Source organism: Silene latifolia, chromosome 8 (genome assembly GCF_048544455.1).
Source record: "Silene latifolia isolate original U9 population chromosome 8, ASM4854445v1, whole genome shotgun sequence".
NCBI classification, from domain to species: domain Eukaryota; kingdom Viridiplantae; phylum Streptophyta; class Magnoliopsida; order Caryophyllales; family Caryophyllaceae; genus Silene; species Silene latifolia.
The window spans coordinates 21,393,237-21,414,362 of NC_133533.1; the positions used below are offsets into that span (position 1 = coordinate 21,393,237).

At 36.5% G+C, this 21,126-nt stretch overlaps 2 long non-coding RNA genes across 2 annotated transcripts; both read left to right on the forward strand.

The window, feature by feature from the left end:
• Nucleotides 1–11,228: 11,228 nt before the first annotated feature.
• Nucleotides 11,229–12,095, forward strand: LOC141594197 (uncharacterized). Its single transcript, XR_012522053.1, has 3 exons — nt 11,229–11,290; nt 11,827–11,885; nt 12,009–12,095. It is a non-coding gene; the product is annotated as an uncharacterized LOC141594197 (long non-coding RNA).
• Nucleotides 12,096–17,708: 5,613 nt separating this feature from the next.
• Nucleotides 17,709–20,630, forward strand: LOC141596566 (uncharacterized). The gene is made up of 3 exons (XR_012522511.1): nt 17,709–17,799; nt 19,314–19,408; nt 20,359–20,630. It is a non-coding gene; the product is annotated as an uncharacterized LOC141596566 (long non-coding RNA).
• Nucleotides 20,631–21,126: the final 496 nt, after the last annotated feature.

The following is a 21,126-nucleotide window of genomic DNA, read 5'->3' on the forward strand; positions in this document are numbered from 1 at the left end:
TGCGGTCCCCCATTGGCGGTGTGGAATACTTGTTGCGATTAGTATTCTCGCAGGACTACACCCTTTAGTGTGTAGTCAGGTGTTTGGTGATATGATGGAGATTGGTTTGGTTGGATTGGATTGTTTTATTGCTTTTGTTGTATCGTTTGTGTAATCAGTACGTACCCCGTTTAAATGTTTTAAAAACTATGGTGATCCATTCGGGGGTGGTGAGCAGTTGTCTAGCAGGTATGCTATGGATGCGCACGGGATTAGCTGGGGATGGAGTTGCCACGAGTCTGATAGTAGTCTTCCGATGTGTTGTCTTTATACTTTTGTTACTTTAGTTGTAGTTTGGTTTTAGATCAGTTGTACTTTACTTTACAGTTGGTTTTGTTATGTAATCACTTAAACTTATTTATTAAAGTACGTTCTTTTATGGTCTATTTGATATAAATTGCCCCGGGTAACCTAGATGGTAGCACTTCCATGCTTTAAGTGGTCCTGGTAAGGCAATTGGAGTATTGGGGTGTTACAAAGAGTCTTTCAAAGGTGATCGTATAAGGCATGCCTAAATTGGAGAATGACCTTGGAGGTGGAGTTCCCCTTTCTGGTGAAGGTTCTATAACCTTTACGTCGGTAATGTGGATTATTTGATTGTTGGGTGTAGATGTGGACGGTGAACCTCCTTGGATGATTTCATCAATACGAACAATCTCTGCTGATAAGTTTTCGACGGTCTTGATGCCACATTTCAAACGAGAGGTGTAAACTGGGTGCAAACAGTCAATAACGTCTTCAACCAATATTGCCTCCTTTGAATGGTCGGGTATTTGTGAGTTTGTTTTCCTTCTTTTAACCAAATGATTGGTGGGTCTTTCATCTTCTTGATCATCCGTGTGATTGAACTCCCTATAAGGTCGCTTAGTTTCAGTATTCGAACTAGTTAGGAGCGAGACAGAAACCCTACCATCCTCAATCCCATCTTGTATGACATGCTTGAGTTTATAGCAAACTTCGGTATCATGCCCTTACCCCTATGGTATTGACAATACGAATTGCCATCCCAAAATTTAGATTTATTTTCTGGGTCTGGACTAGGCCATATTGGTTGAAGAAGACCTAGAGAGGATAATTTGTTCTAGGCTAGGGCATAAGGTATGCCTAGACTTGTGAATGACCTGAGAACGTTGTTAGATTTCTTTGACGAAGGCTCCATGAGGTTGCTTTTGTTGATTTTGTTTCCTGGATGAGACAAACTAGAGATAAGTTGCTCATTTGTTGCATTCTTATTAGGACTGTGAGGTTGAGGGTTTGTCTGGAAACTTTTCATCTTGAGAGGTTGGGTCTCAAGCTTCTTACCCATTTCAGCAAACCGGTTCTCCATGTTGGAAAGTCAAGAGTTTAGGTTATCAATGGCTCCTTCTGACTTGGAAAATTTATTATTGAAGGCCATGGAAAGCATGAGAATTCTATTTTGGGTATCGTCGTCGAGGACATTTATCTTTTTGCCATTACGAGGATCGAGGAGATGAGAACGGTCTAGGGATGATTCTTCATCATGTTTAGTGATGCTAGACCCAAGAGGGTTGATCCTCTCGAATTGCTCGACAGAAGGTGGCACTGGAAGCTTGCCATCTTTGATCATATCTTGGATGGTGTGTTTCAAGAGAAAACACTCTTCGATGTCCTGGCCTCTACCTTGGTGATATAGGCAGTTTTTGGTTCCCTTCCAGAGATTCACCTGCTTCTCTAAAAGTGGATCCGGAGTCGGACCTATTGGATGTAGCTTTCCTTGGGCAGAGAGTCTCTTTAAAGCATCGGCATAAGACATGCCTAAATCAGAAAGCACCCTTTAATGCCTCCCAGGTTTCCTTTCGGCTGTTTTCGGCTTTCTAGGACGACGGTTATTGCAAGAGGTAGGCGTTGGATGACCTAGACTAGTGGTTTCCCCGAGATGACGTGTTCTTTTCCATCATGCCATTTTCAAGGGCGAGGACGCGACTGCTCAAATTTTCCACTGTAGCTTGAAATCGTAGGACCATGGCATAAACGTCTGGGAGAGACACGGTGATTGTGGCTTGAACTGATTCGAGATTTTACTGACTGGTGGGATTTGCTAAATTCCTACTTGATAGAAATGACGCGCATTACAACTCGATTCGACATGGGATCACGCATACTAAGGCAATAAGCAACGAACACGGGAAGGGACAAGTAATCACGAGGATAAGACGACAGATCTATACTTGACTTGTGAATTCGTGAAATGTCGTCAGCGAATTCTCGTGTTTGAATTCACGGTGCTTGACTTTATTTTTAGACTCGAGTGTTGACTTTGATGGAGTGACCCTTATATGGTTGACCTTATTGACGAGATTGAAGTTGGCGTGATGTGTGTAAGACAGATCAAGGTTTGGGTATGTGTGTACCCAAACGTGTCATTAGGAGAATTCAGGAGACGAATTTTGGAATGACTCGACGTGTTAGCCTCGAGTGTGAGCCGAGGTGTGGAAATGTCTAGATCCTAATAGACTAGGGATATGGGGTCCAAAATGATGGCGTGTGTAGATACCCAGTATCTGCACCTTCCAAAAACCACTCGATGATGATCGGACTATAACGTGTTTTTGATATGTGTGCGTGGATTGGCTATACATGACATGGTTTAATGCACTAGTCGGATATGAAAAAATGATTTCAAAAGTTTTCTAACTTCATTTGCATTAAAACAACACTATTTAGTTAAAACTGTCTTCGGACCCAAAACCGACTCAGAAACCCGCAACTCGAGTCAACCTGAGTCAACCCGAGTTAACCCAAATCTCAAATGTCAAAAATAATCCCATGAGTGTCTTTATCATGTCATTTCCATTTAAATGACCTTGATTAGAGTCAAAACCGACACCGGGCCAAAAATCGACTCCAAATTAAAATCCCGACTCACACGGGTCAAACCCAGTCAAGCACACAAAACACCTACCTCAAGTAACACCAAAAATCATCTTATTAGGTGCCCATATTGTTACTCGACATCCTATTTGATTACCACAAATCAAACCAACCAAATAATTGATAGGGGAAAGGCCACGTCCAAATTGAAAAGGACAGTACACCCCCTTCCATAGCAGGCGTGCTCGCGCCTCAATAGGGTGTCTGCTTAGCCTCTAAGCAAACTCAACCGACCTACCACCCCACATTTCTCTATAAATACCCACCATCACACACCATAATATTTACACGAGCGTCCATCCCCTCACCTCTCTCTTCAACTTCTAGACTCGATTTCCTAAGTCACAAAATCGACACGTGTTTTCGACCTACCGATCGAAAACACAAGCCTTACACAATTTGTTTGGTACCGTCGCCGTGCATTCGGCCGACCCATTCAACCAACTCAACATCAATAAATATGTTTTTCAACAACATGTGTTCAACATCTTTTCAAAACAAAATCCTTTTTAAGGCACGCTTTTAAACTTATTTGATCGTGAGTAGTCGCTACGAGAAAAATGTCTCTAAAGTCGTCTACGTCGCAAACATCAATACAGGTAATTTTGAGGGTGTAAACAACTCATTTATTTCATGTGTTTACTGTTTTTATGAGTTTATAAGCATGAACAATGCATAACACGATTCAAAAATAGGTTAGACGAGCCAAAACCGGATTTTGGCCTGAGACAGGGGCTACTTACGTAGCAAGGAAGCTCGCGCCTCAATGCCCTTTCAGGACTTAATCCAGCCGTGTTTGTTCGCGTCTTTCCTCTTGATTTCATTTCGTATTTGCAATCGGTTTTTACCATTTCAAATGTTTTAATTCATTTTTATGACAAACTTTTTAACCATAAATCATAATCACCCTTGGTTCCTTATACCATGACGGTTTAATCCGTGGCTCGATGTTATTAATTGGTTAATTATATTTTAAAGGAAATTATTTTCTTTTATTTACCATTTTTCTCATTTCTTTACATTTGTAACATATTAGTCATAATTCATAATCATCCTTGGTTCCCTATACCATGTCGGTTTAATCCGAGTACGATGAACAAATTGACTAATTAAAAATAAATGAACTTTACATATTAGTTCATATTAAACATTCTACATTTTTATTTGTAAACTATACCTTTCAAACTTGCAAATCCGACAACGAATATTACTAACATAATAGTAATTATTCCGAGTCATGCAAATCGTACTTGCAAACTATTTAATTACAAATACGGTTCTAAACAATCTTTTAAACAACCAGGAGACGCCCCTTGGGTCGGTCATGGCTCGCGCCCCAAGAGGCCATCTGTTTTTATATTGTAAAACCTGGACAGGCCTTATTCCCTTGCCAATAGGCTCGCGCCTTAATGAGGCTGCATGGGACTGTTCAGTCTCATTTCTGTACTTGTCTAGGACAATCCCAATTACGGTTAAACCGAATACATGACGGATCAGATTGAAAAGCTTACGTTTTTACACTTTGTCATTTGACACACTTTCTCAAATAAATGGATCGTGTTAAGCAGCATAATCCGAATTTGGTAAATGGATGTTAATTTCCGTATTCATATGCAAATCAATCTAAATCCATTTTTGACACCAATTTCTTGGTACATGGATAAACAAACCGACTTAGGAAATTCTCACGTGTTAGGTTAGAGTTTTGGATGCACATTCATGCATTTAAACCGTTTTATCAACTTTTGCACTTAAACAACCACGATCGATCAGAAGAGGCTGCTAACGCGGGTGAGATTGGGTGTCCAATTAAAGGGCTTCCCCATACGTACCCTCACCCCGTACTCAGAACCTTTGGATAGTGGATGGCCTTATCCAGGGCGTACGAGAGTCATTTTAGGCATAGAATGCTAAAAGGGGGACGAGTCCTTATCTTTAGCACCTATGTCAAACACCGCTTTTTGCCTTGATTGACCTAGGTATAAAGTGGATTTCGAACGGTTCAAGACATCCCATAATTGCTTGGTGGCGACTCCGAACATCTCTACATCGTTTCGTGGCCTTTCCCGAGACGAAACCGACCGGTCTGAAACAATCCGGTCGAAAGCATTTCAACGCCGGCGAGCGTGGCTTTCTAAAGACCGCTGCATGTCCACAGTTTGGCTTGGCGTGCAGGTGGCCCTTGACTGCAGACCGGTAGGCGGCACTCGCCCGCAGACCGGCTTGTGGCCCATGTCCACAACATGACGCCTTAGGACTTGACTTGAATTTGAAAAGCCCCAAAATGTAAAGGGAGGCGGGTTTATGACTCGACATAGTTCCGACTAGGTCATAATCGGTTTGAATTTTGACTCTAACTTAACCCAATTGAATTTATATATTTACATGGTTTGAAAATATTTTAGTTTAAAACGTTTATTGGTTTTTTTTGGACTTTTTACGTATTTTTTTTATTTTGTTTTGAGAATTTATAAAGGATTTTTTTTATGGAAAATTTAATGATTGACTTGAACTTTGAAAATGGAATTTCAGAAAAGGGTTTTGTTTTTGGAAAATTGCAAAATGGATTTTACATCTACAGAAAATTGGACATTATTTAATTTACAAAATGGATTTTTGAAAAGGTTTTTTTTTTGTTGGAAAATTGAAATTTGAAAATCGGAAAATTCAGCATTATTTGGTTTACAAATGGGACCTTTGAAAGTTTGAAAATGAATTTTATTTACACAATAATTTTGACATTATGAGGAATTTGGACACGTGATTGATTTGAAAAACAACCACATACAAACATGCATTATAACAGTATGTTGAGTGCATTTAAAAGGTTTTGGCTTAAAAGGTGGGTTGTCATACCAAGATATCACACCATGGTCTGTGGAGAGCTCCATACCAAACATGAGTCGGGTCGGTTCCTAGTCCATTCGCACGAGTAGTGAAAGCTCTCGATACAAACATGAGTATGTACCGCAGTATGGTTGACGTCAACGCTATCCATCTTTAGGCCCAGATAGAAATTTGGATCGTCCGGACAGGACAATTGGTAGAATTGGTTGGTTTATGGCCTAGGAAGACCAAATGAAACGACCTAAGAAGGTCGAGTAATGAAAATCGACAACTGTCTCATATAAACTATTCGCTAACCTTTCTTAAGTTTCACCCTAGGTAACACCAGACTTAGTCTAAGTGTATCTTCCCACCGGAGTCGCCAAACTGTGGACACAGCCACCCGCGCCGCACGGACCCGCGTGTTGATTTCGAGGCGGCGGCACTTCTCCCAAGGAACTCCGGCGCGAGACCGAGGCAAGTCATGGGTCGTTACCAATTTGAAAGGCATTAAAACCGGTGAAAGGTTTGACAAGCCTACATTTGTGGAATCGCCACCAATTTTTCTGGAAAATTGGAACCGTTCGAATACTTCACATCATGTCAAGACACAAAGTAGCGACATGAACACTAAGAAATTCGTTACCCTTAGCATTATATGTCTAGAATGACTCTCGTGATGCCAATGAACACGGATGTTCACAGAGATCTTGAGTAAAGGGTGAGGGTATGTATTAGGAAGCTCGTTTATTTGAACACCTAATCCTACCCGCCTCAATAGTGGCCTCTACTTATGATCAGGGAAATGGTTTATACTCTCGATATGTTGCCAATTTGTATGCATGCAATGCAACATCCAGTAGGTTAATCCTAGCATGTGAGAAATAGAATAAGTCGGTGAACAAACAATTTAGCACTCAATTGGGTCGAAGTTGGAAGTTAGATTAATTACATGTGAATGTCAAGTAAATAAATCATACAAGATAATAAGTAAAGAACAAACAAATAAAAAAATAAGTTACAATTAATAAACTTGAATTTATATCATAAACCTGCTCAAAATAATTTGAAAAGAAAAGAAAATAAAAGAGATAAAAGAAAATAGAAGAAATAAGAAAATTAAAAGAAATAGGAAAAAAAATAAATTAGGAAAAAAAAATAAAGAAAAAAAAATAGAAAATATGAAATATGAAAAATATGAATTATATTGAAAATAGTCGAATTATGGAAAATATGTCAAATTATGGTGATAATAGAAATAATAGTTGATTATAATCCTAATTAGAAAAGCTATGTCAAAACGAGAAGAGTTCAGAGGCGGAAGCCATCCCAGAACAGGTGCAGCAACAATTGCGTCCTTTGGAAGAGGCGCGTCACTTGTTGCGACTGTTCTTGAGTTGAGTTCTGACTGTGAAAGTCGGACTCGTGGGTTAGTTATTGTTCGTTGGTTGATTTACGTCGATCATTAGCATGCGACTCAAGTAGAAGTGTTTTAACATGTTTATGTATACTAATATCACAAGTCGATTAGAAAACAAGTTTAAATAAATTATCACGGCGATTTACAAAATTATAATTATACGATGTCGGGTTTATAAGGGTCGAAACTTTTAACTTGTAAACGGAATTAAATTTGATAAACTGAAATCACATAAAGAAAATTATGTACAAAAGTCGAATTCTAAAGACTCGATATGGGAAAATCGAACCTCTAAAATCCGGGTTTGAATAGATGATGAAAACCCGCAAATATTGAATTATGAGGGATTTAAGTCGAAAATTATTGAATAGGATTTTATGAAATAAATAGAAACTGAAAACAGCAAAGGTTTGAATAAAGAAGAAAAAACGAAAGATGAAAACAAACAGTGGCACGAGGAAGAAGAAGAAGAAGAGCAGCAACGGATAAGCAGCCCCTGGAAGAGGCGCAGTAGATGCTGCGACCATTCCAGAAGGCGCATCAGTTGATGTGTTTCTTCTCAACGTCATATCGCGACTGTTTTTATTAAATGGTTTGAAACTTGGCTTTTGAAAACAGTTGGAGCATATTTATGATATAAAATCTTACATTAATTATAATACAGAAATAAAATAAAGAAAATTGGGATTTTACACCCTCATACGTACATGTTAGCGTCGCGAAATTTAACTAAATCGATTTTTTAGTGGTAACTCGACACGATCTATGCAAATATGAAAGTGCCCTTGAAAAAGGATTTAGAACAAATTGATTTAATTGATTGTGTAGTGGTCAAACTGGTCGATCATGCAAACGTGATTGGTACTCAGTATGATTTGAGCTTATGTTGTCGATTGATCAAGCACGTAGGCATCGAAAAGCAATAGCGCGGTCTTAGAATGCAAAGAGAGAAGAGATGACGGACACTCGCGTGAAAAATATGTGAGGCGAAGGCCTTTATTTATACTAATCACGAGGGGTAGGGTTTAGGAAAAGGATAGAAAAGGAAAGATCCGGAAACAACCGACTTAGGTTGAAACACGAAAACTTGGACAAAAATAAAGCCTTGAGAAAAGGCGCAGCAGGTGTTGCGACCCTTAGAAGAGGCTCACCACTTAGTGGCTTACCGCAGTCTCTCTCAGGTAGTTTGCTTTTGCGCAAGAAAGCGCGTTTGACAGCCTGTCGTATTTTAGGCATAACTTTCTCTACAAGACTCGTATTAAGGTGATTTTGGTGGCGTTGGAAAGCTAAGAGAAATGTCTAGAACTTTCTGTGAAATAGGCCAGACCCAAAAAGTCGTTAACACCTCGTAAAACGGGCCTAAATGTCGGGTTGTTATTTTAGCTAAATGAAATGCACATTTTGTAATGTAAACTTTACGTTTAGCCCAAAGAAGTGATACGGAACTAAAAGTGAGATATACTCATAACATTTATGACATCCTAACCTTAGGTAGACAAGCACATTGTTTTTTACTCAGGATTTGACGGTTTTAGGAAATGAAGACGGTTTTTGACCCGGACTCCAAATGTACTCTAATTACTGCCAAAAGGACTGTAATGACACCTAGATGATAACCAAGGGGTAGACATAAGTGTACGAGTTACCTTTTATTAACCGATTTACAAAACGTCGTAAAATCGCGACATATGCTAAACATGCTGCCCAATCATCACTGGGTGTTTGGCGGGAGATGCAAAAGCGAGGTGTCTACACAATTTGTGAAATAACAACTCTCCTATATGACCGTCCTATAGCATAGGACGGCCCCGTTAGAAGAGAATAGCTCAACAAACGAATTACAAACCCAAACGTTATAAAAGAAATTGAAACCCTTATCCCTCACCGGCCACGTCCTCCATTTGCAATTTATATCCTCAACACATCAGCATACCAGTCACTACCTTCTCCACCGTCTCATCAGCGCACGCCCACACCAGTCACCAGCCACCGCCTTCTATAACGCCCCTACTATTGGCGTTCTCATGACGACTTTTTGGCCCTTTATCTCCCTCCCCCAATCATTAAAACCTCAAAGGTAAGATCCCGATAAACATTGTGACGACTCCTAAATCGCCAACCACCAAGGCACCAACAATTGAATTTTGTAATTAATTTTCAAAATTCTAGCTTTTAATATTGAACACTCGTGCTTTTAAATGGAAAACTTCTAGTTTTAAGTTGAAAATAGCGAATTGCGATTTATGGTTAATTGAGCTTTTGTTTAAGTGCTAATATGCATATTTTTATTTCTCATTGGTTCAACTTCAAACTCACATTTTTAATTTGAAAACTTTGTATAATGAAAACTCAAGACTTTTAATTTTGCGTCTTTTCTAAAAAATGGAGTATTGATTTATTTAAGTAATAATAAAGTTTTAATTTAATGACTAAATTTAGTTTGAAAGTTTAATGTTATAGGTTAAATATGTATTGGTGAGTTAACTAGTTGAGTGAAGGTGTATGCTAGATTGCACGTCGTTGCCATCCGCGGCTGGAGTGGTCGTGACATCAGTGATGACCCCTCGCGATCTGGCTTTCTATTTTGGAAGATAAGTGTTAACAAGTTAGTATTGACACTAGTTTAGCTCCCGTGCAATGTATGCACAGTATATATAGAGTTTTACTTTTTTTTAGTATATTATACTTATGAAATATAAATTAGCTATTTATTTATTTATTTTTTACGTTTCTTATCGTTATATTTTGATTTGAAAAATCGAAGTCTAAATCGAATTAATCATGGAATGAGTATTTCAATGAAAGTTTTTCCTATTACCGAGAGATTAATGGTGTTATTTTATAAAATTTTACTGATAATATATTTTTAGCCACAACTTTCTTTCATCATAATCAATGAATTTTTTTCATATGATTCTTTAAACAAAAAATAATTCCTTTTTATATTATAAAAAGACTGGAGATAATTTTGTATAGAATGTAAAATATTAAATGACATAAATATATAAATCTGAAAGATTATGTGTATTATAGTGTGCCATACTTATAGAATATGCTAAAAATAACTAAACTTTATTTTAGGCAATATGTTTAGGCGGGAAAATTGGAGTTTCGCATATTCGTTTAGTAAATAGGGGATCATGACATGGGCTCGTATTTTATTTCCTTTTGAAATCTAATTGACTTTTTTGGGCTTTTAGTTAATGAACTCGTCTTATGCTAAGATACCGCCTTATAGAATAATCCTAAACCCCTTAAAAAGTTTATACTTGGCTGCACTGTAGCGATGAATAGTGCACAACCAAGTTCCTTCTCATCCGTTGGATTCTATTTTTTGATCTCCTCCCTCCATTTCCCCTTTAACTCACAGCCACATCCTAATCGACACATTCTCATCCAACTCTCCTGATACCATTCACTCATCAAACCCTAGCAGATCTCACCCAAATCGCAAAAATCAAAGATCCTCTTCAAAGTATTTCCTACGAATTTCATTTGATTTTGATTTAATTATCATTTCACTCCTTACTTCTCATCTCACTCCGCAAATGCTCTCGCAAAACCTAGCAACCCTGATCGTAATTCTCCTTAAAGGTATGTGCTGTGATTCTAAATTCCCTTTTTCTTTTTTTAAAATGTTTCGCATCTATTAATTTCTTGTTTTTTTACGATCTGCTATCATTCCTCCTCAAGTCTCTAATTCAATTTTTATTTGGGGGTTTCAATTTGATTAGGATGTTCTTAAGGTCCTTTTCAAGTGTTAATCCTATTAGTATTCTGGGGTTTTAAAAAACGATCTTTTCCCATTGTATTATGGGGTTTCAAAATGATTTATTCAGATTGTATTATGAGGTGTTTAAAACGATTTATTAACAGTGTATTATGTTTTTTTTAACAATCTATTCAGATTATTTTTGCTAGGGATTTTTATACGTTATGAACATGAAAATGTGTTGGAGCTTATATCTGTTTCTGCAGTTGTTGTGAACTGTAGAGATTAGAGTTGCAGGTTGACAACGAAACCTGATTTGTTAGTGCTGTCGTTGTGTTAGTGAGAAGCAGGGAAGAGGAATAGAAATTGTAGTAGGAGCTGACAACTCTAACACTACCTAGGTATTTAATTCTAATCTTAAATCCTTTTAGTGTTAACCTTTTCTTTTCACCGTCTTTCTTCTTTTCGCTGTTTTTTTTATGGTTTTTTTTTGTTTAGTAATTTGATTTTTATCTTCGTTTTCTAGGTTTTTTGTTCGTTTTCAAGGTTTATTTCCTCATATATTAGGTTGGTGCCCTGTTGAATTTTAGTAGTTTGTTTGATTTCAGTGTCTCACTTTTAGGCTTTCTTTATTTTTTTTTGTGTTTCGGTGGTGCCCTGTTAAATTTTAGGATATCCACCATTTTGAGTGGTTTTTTTTGTGTGTATGCCAATGCAAGTTTTGAACTTATTTTTTGTTCTAAAGTTGCAGCTTTCAGCTCCTTATTGTTTATTTTTTTTCTTTGGTTAGGGTTATACCGTAGTAATACTCTGTTTGTATGTTTCTTTGCGAGGTTATACGTTTATTTTTCGTTTTAGATTGCTTTAATTTAATAGGTAAAGACTTGTTGGTTTTTTCCGCTGCTTATAACTTAGTTTTTGGTGGGTGTTGTTGCAGTTGTTTCGGGAGTTGTTGCAGTTGTTTCTAAGGGCTACAAAAGTCGGCCTGGAGTTCAGGTTATAGATATGTACAACAATTGCTTTTACAACAAGATTTTTGGCATCAATTTCAATTAGCTCTTTCTGTTAACATAATTTAGTTGCTTTTATATATGTTGATTGCTTTTGTTGTGGGTGCAGGATTCTCGGGCTGCGGAGTGAGAGCTTGAGCTTAGCACAAGAAGTATTGATTCTAAACCTAATTAGTTTTGTTTTACGTATTTCCTTTTGCGTTTCTCCGTCTTATCGTTTACTATTTTGATCCTGGTTTTTTGGGTTGGTGACTTAAAGTTTAGACGTGTTCATATGCAGGACAATCTTCCATTTGTTTGGAATGTCTCCCTGTTATTTGTGACGACTCTGGATTCCCTAGGGTTTTAGGTTTACCACTTCCCCTACAATTAATAGGTGATCCATTCAGAACTCCTGACTTCCTTTTATTGATTTTATATATTTTAGATTGTCGATGTTGTGATTGCAGTTTTGCGGGCCATGGAGTGAACGCCACAACTCCAATCTGAGTTTCAAAATCAGATGAAACCCAGATTGGAATGTTTCTCAGTAATAAAGTTTGTATCTTTTTCACGGTTTTTATGTTGTTTTTGTTATTTTTTTTTGTTGTAGGTAGATGCGGCTCCTTCTACTGATATTGAATCTGCGAAAAAAGTAGCTTTGGATCATTCTTATTGTTTATAGTTATGTTCTTCTAATTGAATTTGTTGTTAATGGACTATAAAGGTGGTAATTGCAACAACAAGAGGCGCCTTTGGTGATACGAGTCGTATACATTGAAAAGGTGTTCTTATATTAGTAAGATCTGTTTATTATACCTTATGGTTTACTTATAACCAAACTTGTTCTCTTTTAATGTGTTAGATTTTTAACAATTGTTTATGTGGATGTTTCTTGGTTCCTCTAGGTCAAAACATGATGGTGACAGTTATAGATGGTTTGGCTCTCATTCCTGATAAGAGATCACTCATCTGCAACGTAAGTCTAAACATTCAATTTCTCAAATTATTGTGCTTACAATGGACTTACGCCATGCTTAAGTTCCTGGCTGTTTATTTTTTTTCTTTTTTTTTTGGGCTTTCCATCTTGCTGGATCACTCATTCCATCCACCCACGTACCACTTTCTACTCTCAGCTTATCTCCCTCCTCACATGGTAATTCATTTCTCCATTTTTATTAGTTTCAGTTTCGTTTAGTTTCAGTTTAAGTACGATTTCTTTCTTATCCCCTTTGTTGTCATATGGAGATCGATTTTCATATCGGCCAAATCATGTATGCGGTTCCTGGGAATGGAATTGTGGGTTCCTTGTGAATTCTTTATTTCCGGTTGAAAATTGAAATTATGTTCCCCCCTCCCCGGTTGTTCATTTGTCTACGTATTTTCATTATCTTTTATCCTCCTCCTTATTGTTTATTATTTTGTTCTTTGATTTATGAGTTTGTTATTTCCTAGGGTTGGAGTTATGGGCATTTCCTGGGAATGGAATTGTGGGTATAAGCCTGAAGGTTGAGTTGCTTTTAATTATCCTAAAAGGTGAGCCATTTTGCTTTTATTTCGTCTTATGTCGGTGTTGTAAGAGCTGAATTTAGTTAAGGTCGACGTGTATTGTGATATGAACTTTTGTTATTTATTCAACTTGGTTAGGGATTAGCTACCCAAGTCACTTGTTGAACACGTTTCTTGGTGAGGGTTTTGGTTCCTTCTACGAGGTACATTTTTTAAATCTAATTTTGTCTTATTACTTCATAACTCTATTTATCGTGCTTATAAATGTCAATTTAGGGGAGGAGTCATCTCCGGAATGACGTATTAATCTCCCAATATATTGTTTGATGTGCTCTCAATATAGGTTTATCCAGTTGCCCTTCATTTAGTTGGAGTCATCAGTATGAGGTACATGCTAATAACTTTTTTGTTAAGCAACATTGAGCTAAGTTGCTCTATTACTGCTTCTCTGGTTAGGTAACTGACTTGTTATTTTTACAATCTATGGTGAAAGGTAGGGAGATCCTCGTGGCTTTGTTTTATTCAAATTGAGAGGTGGGAGGCCGGGTAGGATGAGGGAAGGAGAGAGTGTCTTTAGGAGATGAAAATAGAACTCGGGTGGAGTTTTGTAGGTTACAATAATTCCATGTTCAAAAAAGAAAGTGGATTTCAAAAGGGCCTCATTATTTATTATTACCCTAATGCTGCCGTCAAACCCCTCGTCTTCGTCCCTGGCCTTTGGTCGAGGTTTATAGTTATGGTTCATGGTGTTGGTGGGAAATGCCGCCGTCAACCCCCCGCCGTCAAACCTATTGATAGAAGGAATGAACTTTGGTTGAGCAAGCTAGGAGTATAATATGTGATGTTTATTATACTTTTAAGCTAATATTCTTTTGATGTAATTAGCCATTGTTTATAATGCTGATTTCCCCACCCTTAAATTCATAGCAATAAGGCAGTGGCAGAAATTTGACAATCAAATTTTTTTGTGTCATATAGCAACCTAAAATCAAGTGTGGTGAACACTATCTTTATTATATACCTTTCTTTAAGATTATAAAGTATCTAACCTTCATCTAATATTCGAATTTGTGGTTAATTATCTGATACACACTGAAAGTAGCATATTTTGGGTAATTGAATTGGTTGGGATTAATGCAAAAGCCAGCCTTCTAATTTCAATCACTTTTAATATTGGTTCCATACCAATTTTAATGCAGCATTATTGTCTTTTTTCTAAATTTTGCAAGTATTTACTCTATAAATCACCCATCATTGCCATTTTATTAGCTTTTCCCGAGTCCACCTAAAATAAAAGGTGGGGCAATATAAATGGGATAGAGAGAGTACCATTTTATCCTAATTTTCTAGGATCGGGTTTGAATTTAATTTCTCCTATTTATGTTGAACTGAAGCATGATCGAAATTTTCGGTAAATTATAATTTACTGCCTACAAATTTTCATAATATTGGGTGTAAACTAAACAGCATCCCTTTTGCCTCAACATGACGTATTTGATTTTATTTAATGCAGATATCTTTTTCCGGAATTCATCTTTATCATGTGATTTTCCAATTGTAGGTGTAGGTTTCAATTATCTCTGATGATCCCAAAGAGTTTGTTACTCTATTGTCTATCAAAAGAAATGCCAGCAAGTCTTCCTTAAGACGGTACTATCCGTTTTAAGTTTAAGACGGATCAAATACATACCAAATTATCCACTTGTTGCCTAGAAAATACCAAATTTTTTTGTCTTTATTAGCACCAAGTGGGGTGATTTGGTATGTATTTGGTCCGTCTTAAGCTTAAGACGGATAATGACGGTCTTAAATAAGAATTTGTGAAGAAATGCTGATTAAGCTACGTACGACTACTAATTGTTTTCAAGAGATATTAAATTATTACCCTTTAAGATGTTGTAGAATGTAGAATACTGAAGCTCAATCTTCGATGCTTATCACAAAATTGATTGATCGGGATAGGGCAGAATGGAAGGACGGATTGGTACGCGACCTATTCATACAAGAGGATGCAAAAGCTATACTGAGCCTACCTTTAAGCAAGGAGCCAACTAGGGACCAATTGTTCTGTTGGCCGAATAGAAATGGAATATATGCTGTTAGATCAGGCTATTGGTTAATAAAGATGACCACCTCACTTGTGGAGGATCTGAATGCATTGGATGGGGTTGGTCCATGGTGGAGGCAGTTGGGGAGGTGGTGAATTCCACCAAAACTATCCCATTTCTTGTGGATGGCGAGTACAAATATTCTGGGGTCAGGAGGAATTCAGCACATAGACATTGTGCTCCGAACCATGTGTGTGATCTGTGTAATGCGGATATCGAGAAAATTATCCATGCCCTATTTGAATTTGGATGGGCACTGAAGTTTTGGGACTCGAGTGAATTTGGGGAGCTTAATAGGAAGGCGCTTTGCACGGGTCTGGCAGAAGGTAGATATTGGAGCTAGGTCACGGTATCTTGCTATGACATGGGCCATGTGGTACATTTGAAATGCACGTATTTTTGAGAATGAGGACCCAAACCCGATGGTGGAGGAGTATAAACTGTATCAGGATGAGGTGAGGGGACAACACATAGGGGAAGGGCATCCTACTAAGAGTAATTGTGAGTGTCTTGGACAAGGGGGTTGAAAATCAAACTGATGTGGCGCTATTTGGAACCAGAGAGGTAGGTTTAAGGGCACTGGCAAGGGAGGAGATTGGAAGTATCGTCATGGTGGGGTGCAAAAGAGTGAGGGCGGAATAAGAGCCGTCTATAGCAGAAGCAGCAAAGGCGATGGCGTTTGGCTTGGAGCTAGCTGAGAGGATGGGCCTGTCAAATATCACCATGAAGAGTAATTCACAAGGGGTCGTTATAGCAGTGAAGAATAGAAGATTAATTACCATTTCGGTTTATGTATTAGTGATATTTGTTCTTATATTAGCTCATTTGCTTCTTGTGTGTGGTCTCATGTGAAGCGAGGGGAAATACGGTAGCATACCACGTAGCTAGGTTGCGCTCGGATATGGAAGTACAAAGTATTCATTTATTATGGAGTATTGACCTTTTACAAGTGTTTGCTATCAAGTCCTCATAAGCTATTACATATCTAAAGTGGTGTTGTGTAGTTTGTTTGTACTAAACACTTCTTATTTACATTTTAATCTCTTAAACGTAGACATATAGTCATTGGGTAAGCCTAATACTCTCACTGATATCAATCCATAATTTCATCTTTTATGGCTGAATGGCTGATGATAAATGCTTTTAATTTTGCAGATTGAGCACTAATTGGATGAAATCAGTAGAGTCGTATAGATTATATTTCTTTAGAGCTCATACTCATTGTTGTCAGAATCGCGATTCGATCCAACGATTTTACGATTTAAAAATGATTGACCGATCCTGAATCCTACGATTCTATCATAGTTGTAGAATCTTACGATCCTATTAATTTGAAAAATTCTAGAGATGGGATCATAATACGATCCTACGATTTTACGATCCTACGATCCGATTCCATAATAAAAAAATTAATATATATTTTTATATAATGACACCGTAAAACCCAAATTTCGTGTAAGTTGTTCATACAATGATACCAAAATAATTAATTACCAATATTTTATGAATAAATATTAATAAATAAGTGTTTTGATTTTCAATTATATGTTTTTACCAAATAAAAAATTATATTTAGTGAGTTTGTAGAATCTTACGATTCTACGATCTGATTCTACCGATTCAATCCTACCCTCCCCATCGATACAAAGTAGAATCCCGAACCTGGCAACATTGCTCATACTGCCCAATAATATACTCCGTAAAAAAATTGATATATTTTATTATGCACTCAATTACATATACTCCAGGTAACTAAAATCGTTTATATAAAATGTTGCACAGTCGCTTAAAAAAATTTAGAACTTATTTATATATTTTATCTATATATGCCCATGCAATTTTGCACGGGTTCTAAACTAGTTTGTATTTGTAAAGTTATTTAAATTTCTCCTATTTAATAAATGTGAGGTGAGCTGGGCCAAATTTCATGCCCCAAGCATGGCCGAAAACCAAATGGACATGCCAGTGCTACAGATTCAACCCAGTTTTGGACTAAACCAAATTGGACTTAACGAAAACCGAATCCGGTATAAACCGACATGTCTAACCCTATCCAAGTGACTCGATCACCAACCCTAAAGTGATCACATCCTATCAATCAACTAATATAAACCCAAAAAAATGAGGATAAGGCCCAACCCACCAATTCCGAAAAAGTTAAGATGCTGGCAGACCACCGTCTCACATATTATGCATATAAATACTGAGATTGTGCATAATTTAACCTAAAACTTGACTCGCCTCTTTCTTTTTCTTCCTGCGGAATCTCTCTACAACATTCTAGAAGAATACTTGAATCATCTGGTAAATTTCTGTTGTTAATTAATTATATTATAAGATTTGAGATTTGAAGTTCAATATTTAGTTTTGTTGTTGATCTTGTATCTATTTATTTACTCTTTAATCTTTCAATCATCTACCTTTAGATAACAATTCGGTGGTGTGTTTTCGTTCATGTTTCGTTATTAATTGATCGATTTAGTAGATTGCTTTTGATTTAGTTGATTATTTCTGCTTGTTATGTTTATTTACTCAAGTTTGGTGCTTTATTATCGTTTCGTTCGTGTTTTGTTTTGTTTTGTTTTGTTTTGGTGTTTACTGTCATGATCTTTTGATTTGAATCAAAGCGATTACTCCCTCCTTTTTGTTTAATTTTGATTTCCTTCTTGTTGCTGTTTTTTAGAGGTATTTTAATCAAGTCTGATTCCTTATGTGATATCAAGGTTTAAATTCCCAAGACTTATACAAGGGTGTAGGATGGTTCACATATCTAAATGTCATGCGTCCTCCGAAATAGGGGTTGATCATAATTTTGAAATAAATAGTCTGTTAAAGTGGAGTATTATAGTGGTTGAGCATAGTTTTGAATTCTTTGAATTCATCTAAACTTGTCATGAATTATTTTTGAAAAATTGATGTGATTAATCCCAGCTTTACCTCATCTTCCAAAAATAATTCCACCTTTCAATAATCCAAAAACAATCCATTCTTTAAACCCCATCTTCTTTAAATAGTCCTTCAATAAAAATGACTTATTTTTGTAGGTAATATCGTTATCTTCAAATTGTTGCTTTAATTACTTTACTCCATTACTAACCATTTTTTACTCTTTGAATCTTGTAAAACGAGACATGAAAAACAAATATTCCAAGTTAGCTTTCTAAATATTTTTCGGGTTTTTTTTCCTAAAGCTGCAATCTCTGGTTAAAAGGTTGCTGTTTTTTTTCCTAAAGCCGAAAAATTGTTTTTTTCGGTTTTTTTACAACTGGTAAAATAGGGTATTGCTTCTGCCATTTGAGTTTGCGGAATTCACCCGGAGTCGTTTTATATTGAAAGAGAGACAAAGAGATTGAGTGAGGTCTTCAATGGCAAGGTGCCAATTTGTACAACTTGTTAACAATGGTAGAGTATGATGAATTAATTGATTGTGGCCTGTGTAATGCTTTTTGATTGGAACTTTTTTATTATTTTGATTTTGGCCTATGAAATGGGGTCTTCAATGGTGTATTTCTTTCTCGTTTGATCATTCTGGAAGTTTGTCTAGGGATAAAGAGAGCAAGAGATGAAGAGATCAAATAAAAAAATAAAAAAAAATTAGAAAGGATTAAAAATAATACAAATGAAAACCTTCAATCAGGTAAGAGGTAAGAGAGATTGTTTAAAGAAGACGGGGTTAAAAGATGAGATTATTTTTGGAAGATGAGGTTTCTTTCCCTACTGTTATCGCATGATTATTTCTCTTTTAGGAGATGCTTGTTTTTGTTGATTGTTTATGTCTCAACAATTTGGGCTGTTTTCATTCATGTTTGTTTATGCAGCTTAGCATGTCGTCTACTCAGCCTCCGCTACCTTGGTGGTCTCCTCCGCGGCTATTCATGGCTTCAGTTGGATTTGCACTTGCGTTCGGCATTATGTGAGAATCATGCTTTTTTCTTTTATACATTTTCACTTCATCAATGATTTGTAATTTGTTGCCTTATTAATTGAATGGATTTAAAAAAAGGATTTTTTTTTGTGAAACACAACCTTTTAAAAAAACTCTTTGCAAAATACTACCTTTAAAAACAAAACTAGATTTCATGCCCGGCTGTTGGCCGGCTAATATCAAGAAATAATTTATGAATATTTGTCTTGATCAAGATTGTTGTTCTGAAAGCATTTTAATTATAATGAATATATTCCTATATTTGGTCAAACTGTGGGAGAACTCTTACCCTCCAAAGATCTAAACAAAGTACAAATACATTTATATGACATGCATAAACAATAAGGAATGGACTGTTTTGATGCAAATGGATTACTTCTTTGGACTTTTGATGACAAAACTTTTGATTACTTCTTTGGACTTTTGGACGTCACACATTCACACCAGAATGATAAGAGTAATTGATTTTTTTGTGCACTTATAGCGTAATTAACGGTGACTCATCATCGTATTTTTTTTAATTTGGTCAAACTCCGGCCTAAAAGTAGTGTTTTGCAACTTTTTTTTTTGTTTTTAAAGGGGCGTGTTTAATAAACTTTTTTTTAAAGGTAGTGGTTCGCATCTTTCTTTTTAAAGGTTCTGTTTCACAAAAAAATCTTTCCAAGGTAAAATAAAAACATACACATTTTGTTTTTTTGGTTTTTTTTGATGACAAGGGGGTTGAATCCCCCGACCCATGCATTCCCGCACCACCACATGGACCATGTAAGCCACTCCCTTCGGGGGTTGCAGTGGCCAAGTGATAATCAGGACTTTCCTTACTCCTGCATTTCTGCAAGTTTTAAGGTTTAACCCGGTTATCATTGGACTAACATTATTTGGTTTACCCCTTAATTTCACATGCTAATGCTTTGCTTAATTTTCTATTGATTTTACAGAAAATGGGGTGAGCGTTCTATTTTAAGTCGTGGTGAGCGTTTTAAAAAGGATTTGCAGAAGAACGACGAAGGTGCCTGAAGTTGTGGCTGAGTAGTATTATCAGTTAGTATTGTATTAAATGGGTGTTTCATCTTTTTACCAGTTTGTAATCTCAGTTACGGAGTAGTAGTATTTATGGCGGAGTAATAATCTCAGTTAGTATTTATGGTGTTTACTCTTGGATTGTATTTAAACGGTTGTTTCATCTTTTGTTACCAGTTTCTATTTATTATTAAGGGTGTTATGAAATATTATAGTACTAGTATAATATGATATGGATGTCTTTATCTTAGAATTTTATAGAATGTATTATTAATAATATTGCTAATAATAATTTATTTATTATAATAATAATTATTAGGTTTATTTCATAACAATAATCCAAACTAAGTCCGTTTCTCATATTAATCCAAGCTAATGTTTAACTGAGAAAAATCTGTACTTTGACATCGTTTAACTTGTACTAAACTCATGGAAGGGAAACCTGTAGTACCTGTTTTCTGGACTATAACTCTTAATTAGCCTGTGAACTCTTCATTTTATTCACAAACAAAAACAACACACGATGTGTGGAATCTCGTCGGCTCTCGATTCCTCCATGCCGGATGTCATCGTACAACGCTCACCATCGTTGTCGCCTTTTTTCAGCCTGTGAATCAAATTGAAAAATGGTTTTTTTTGTCTCTGTGTCTTGATTGGCCAAAAGTAGACATGTGATCTCTACAGGG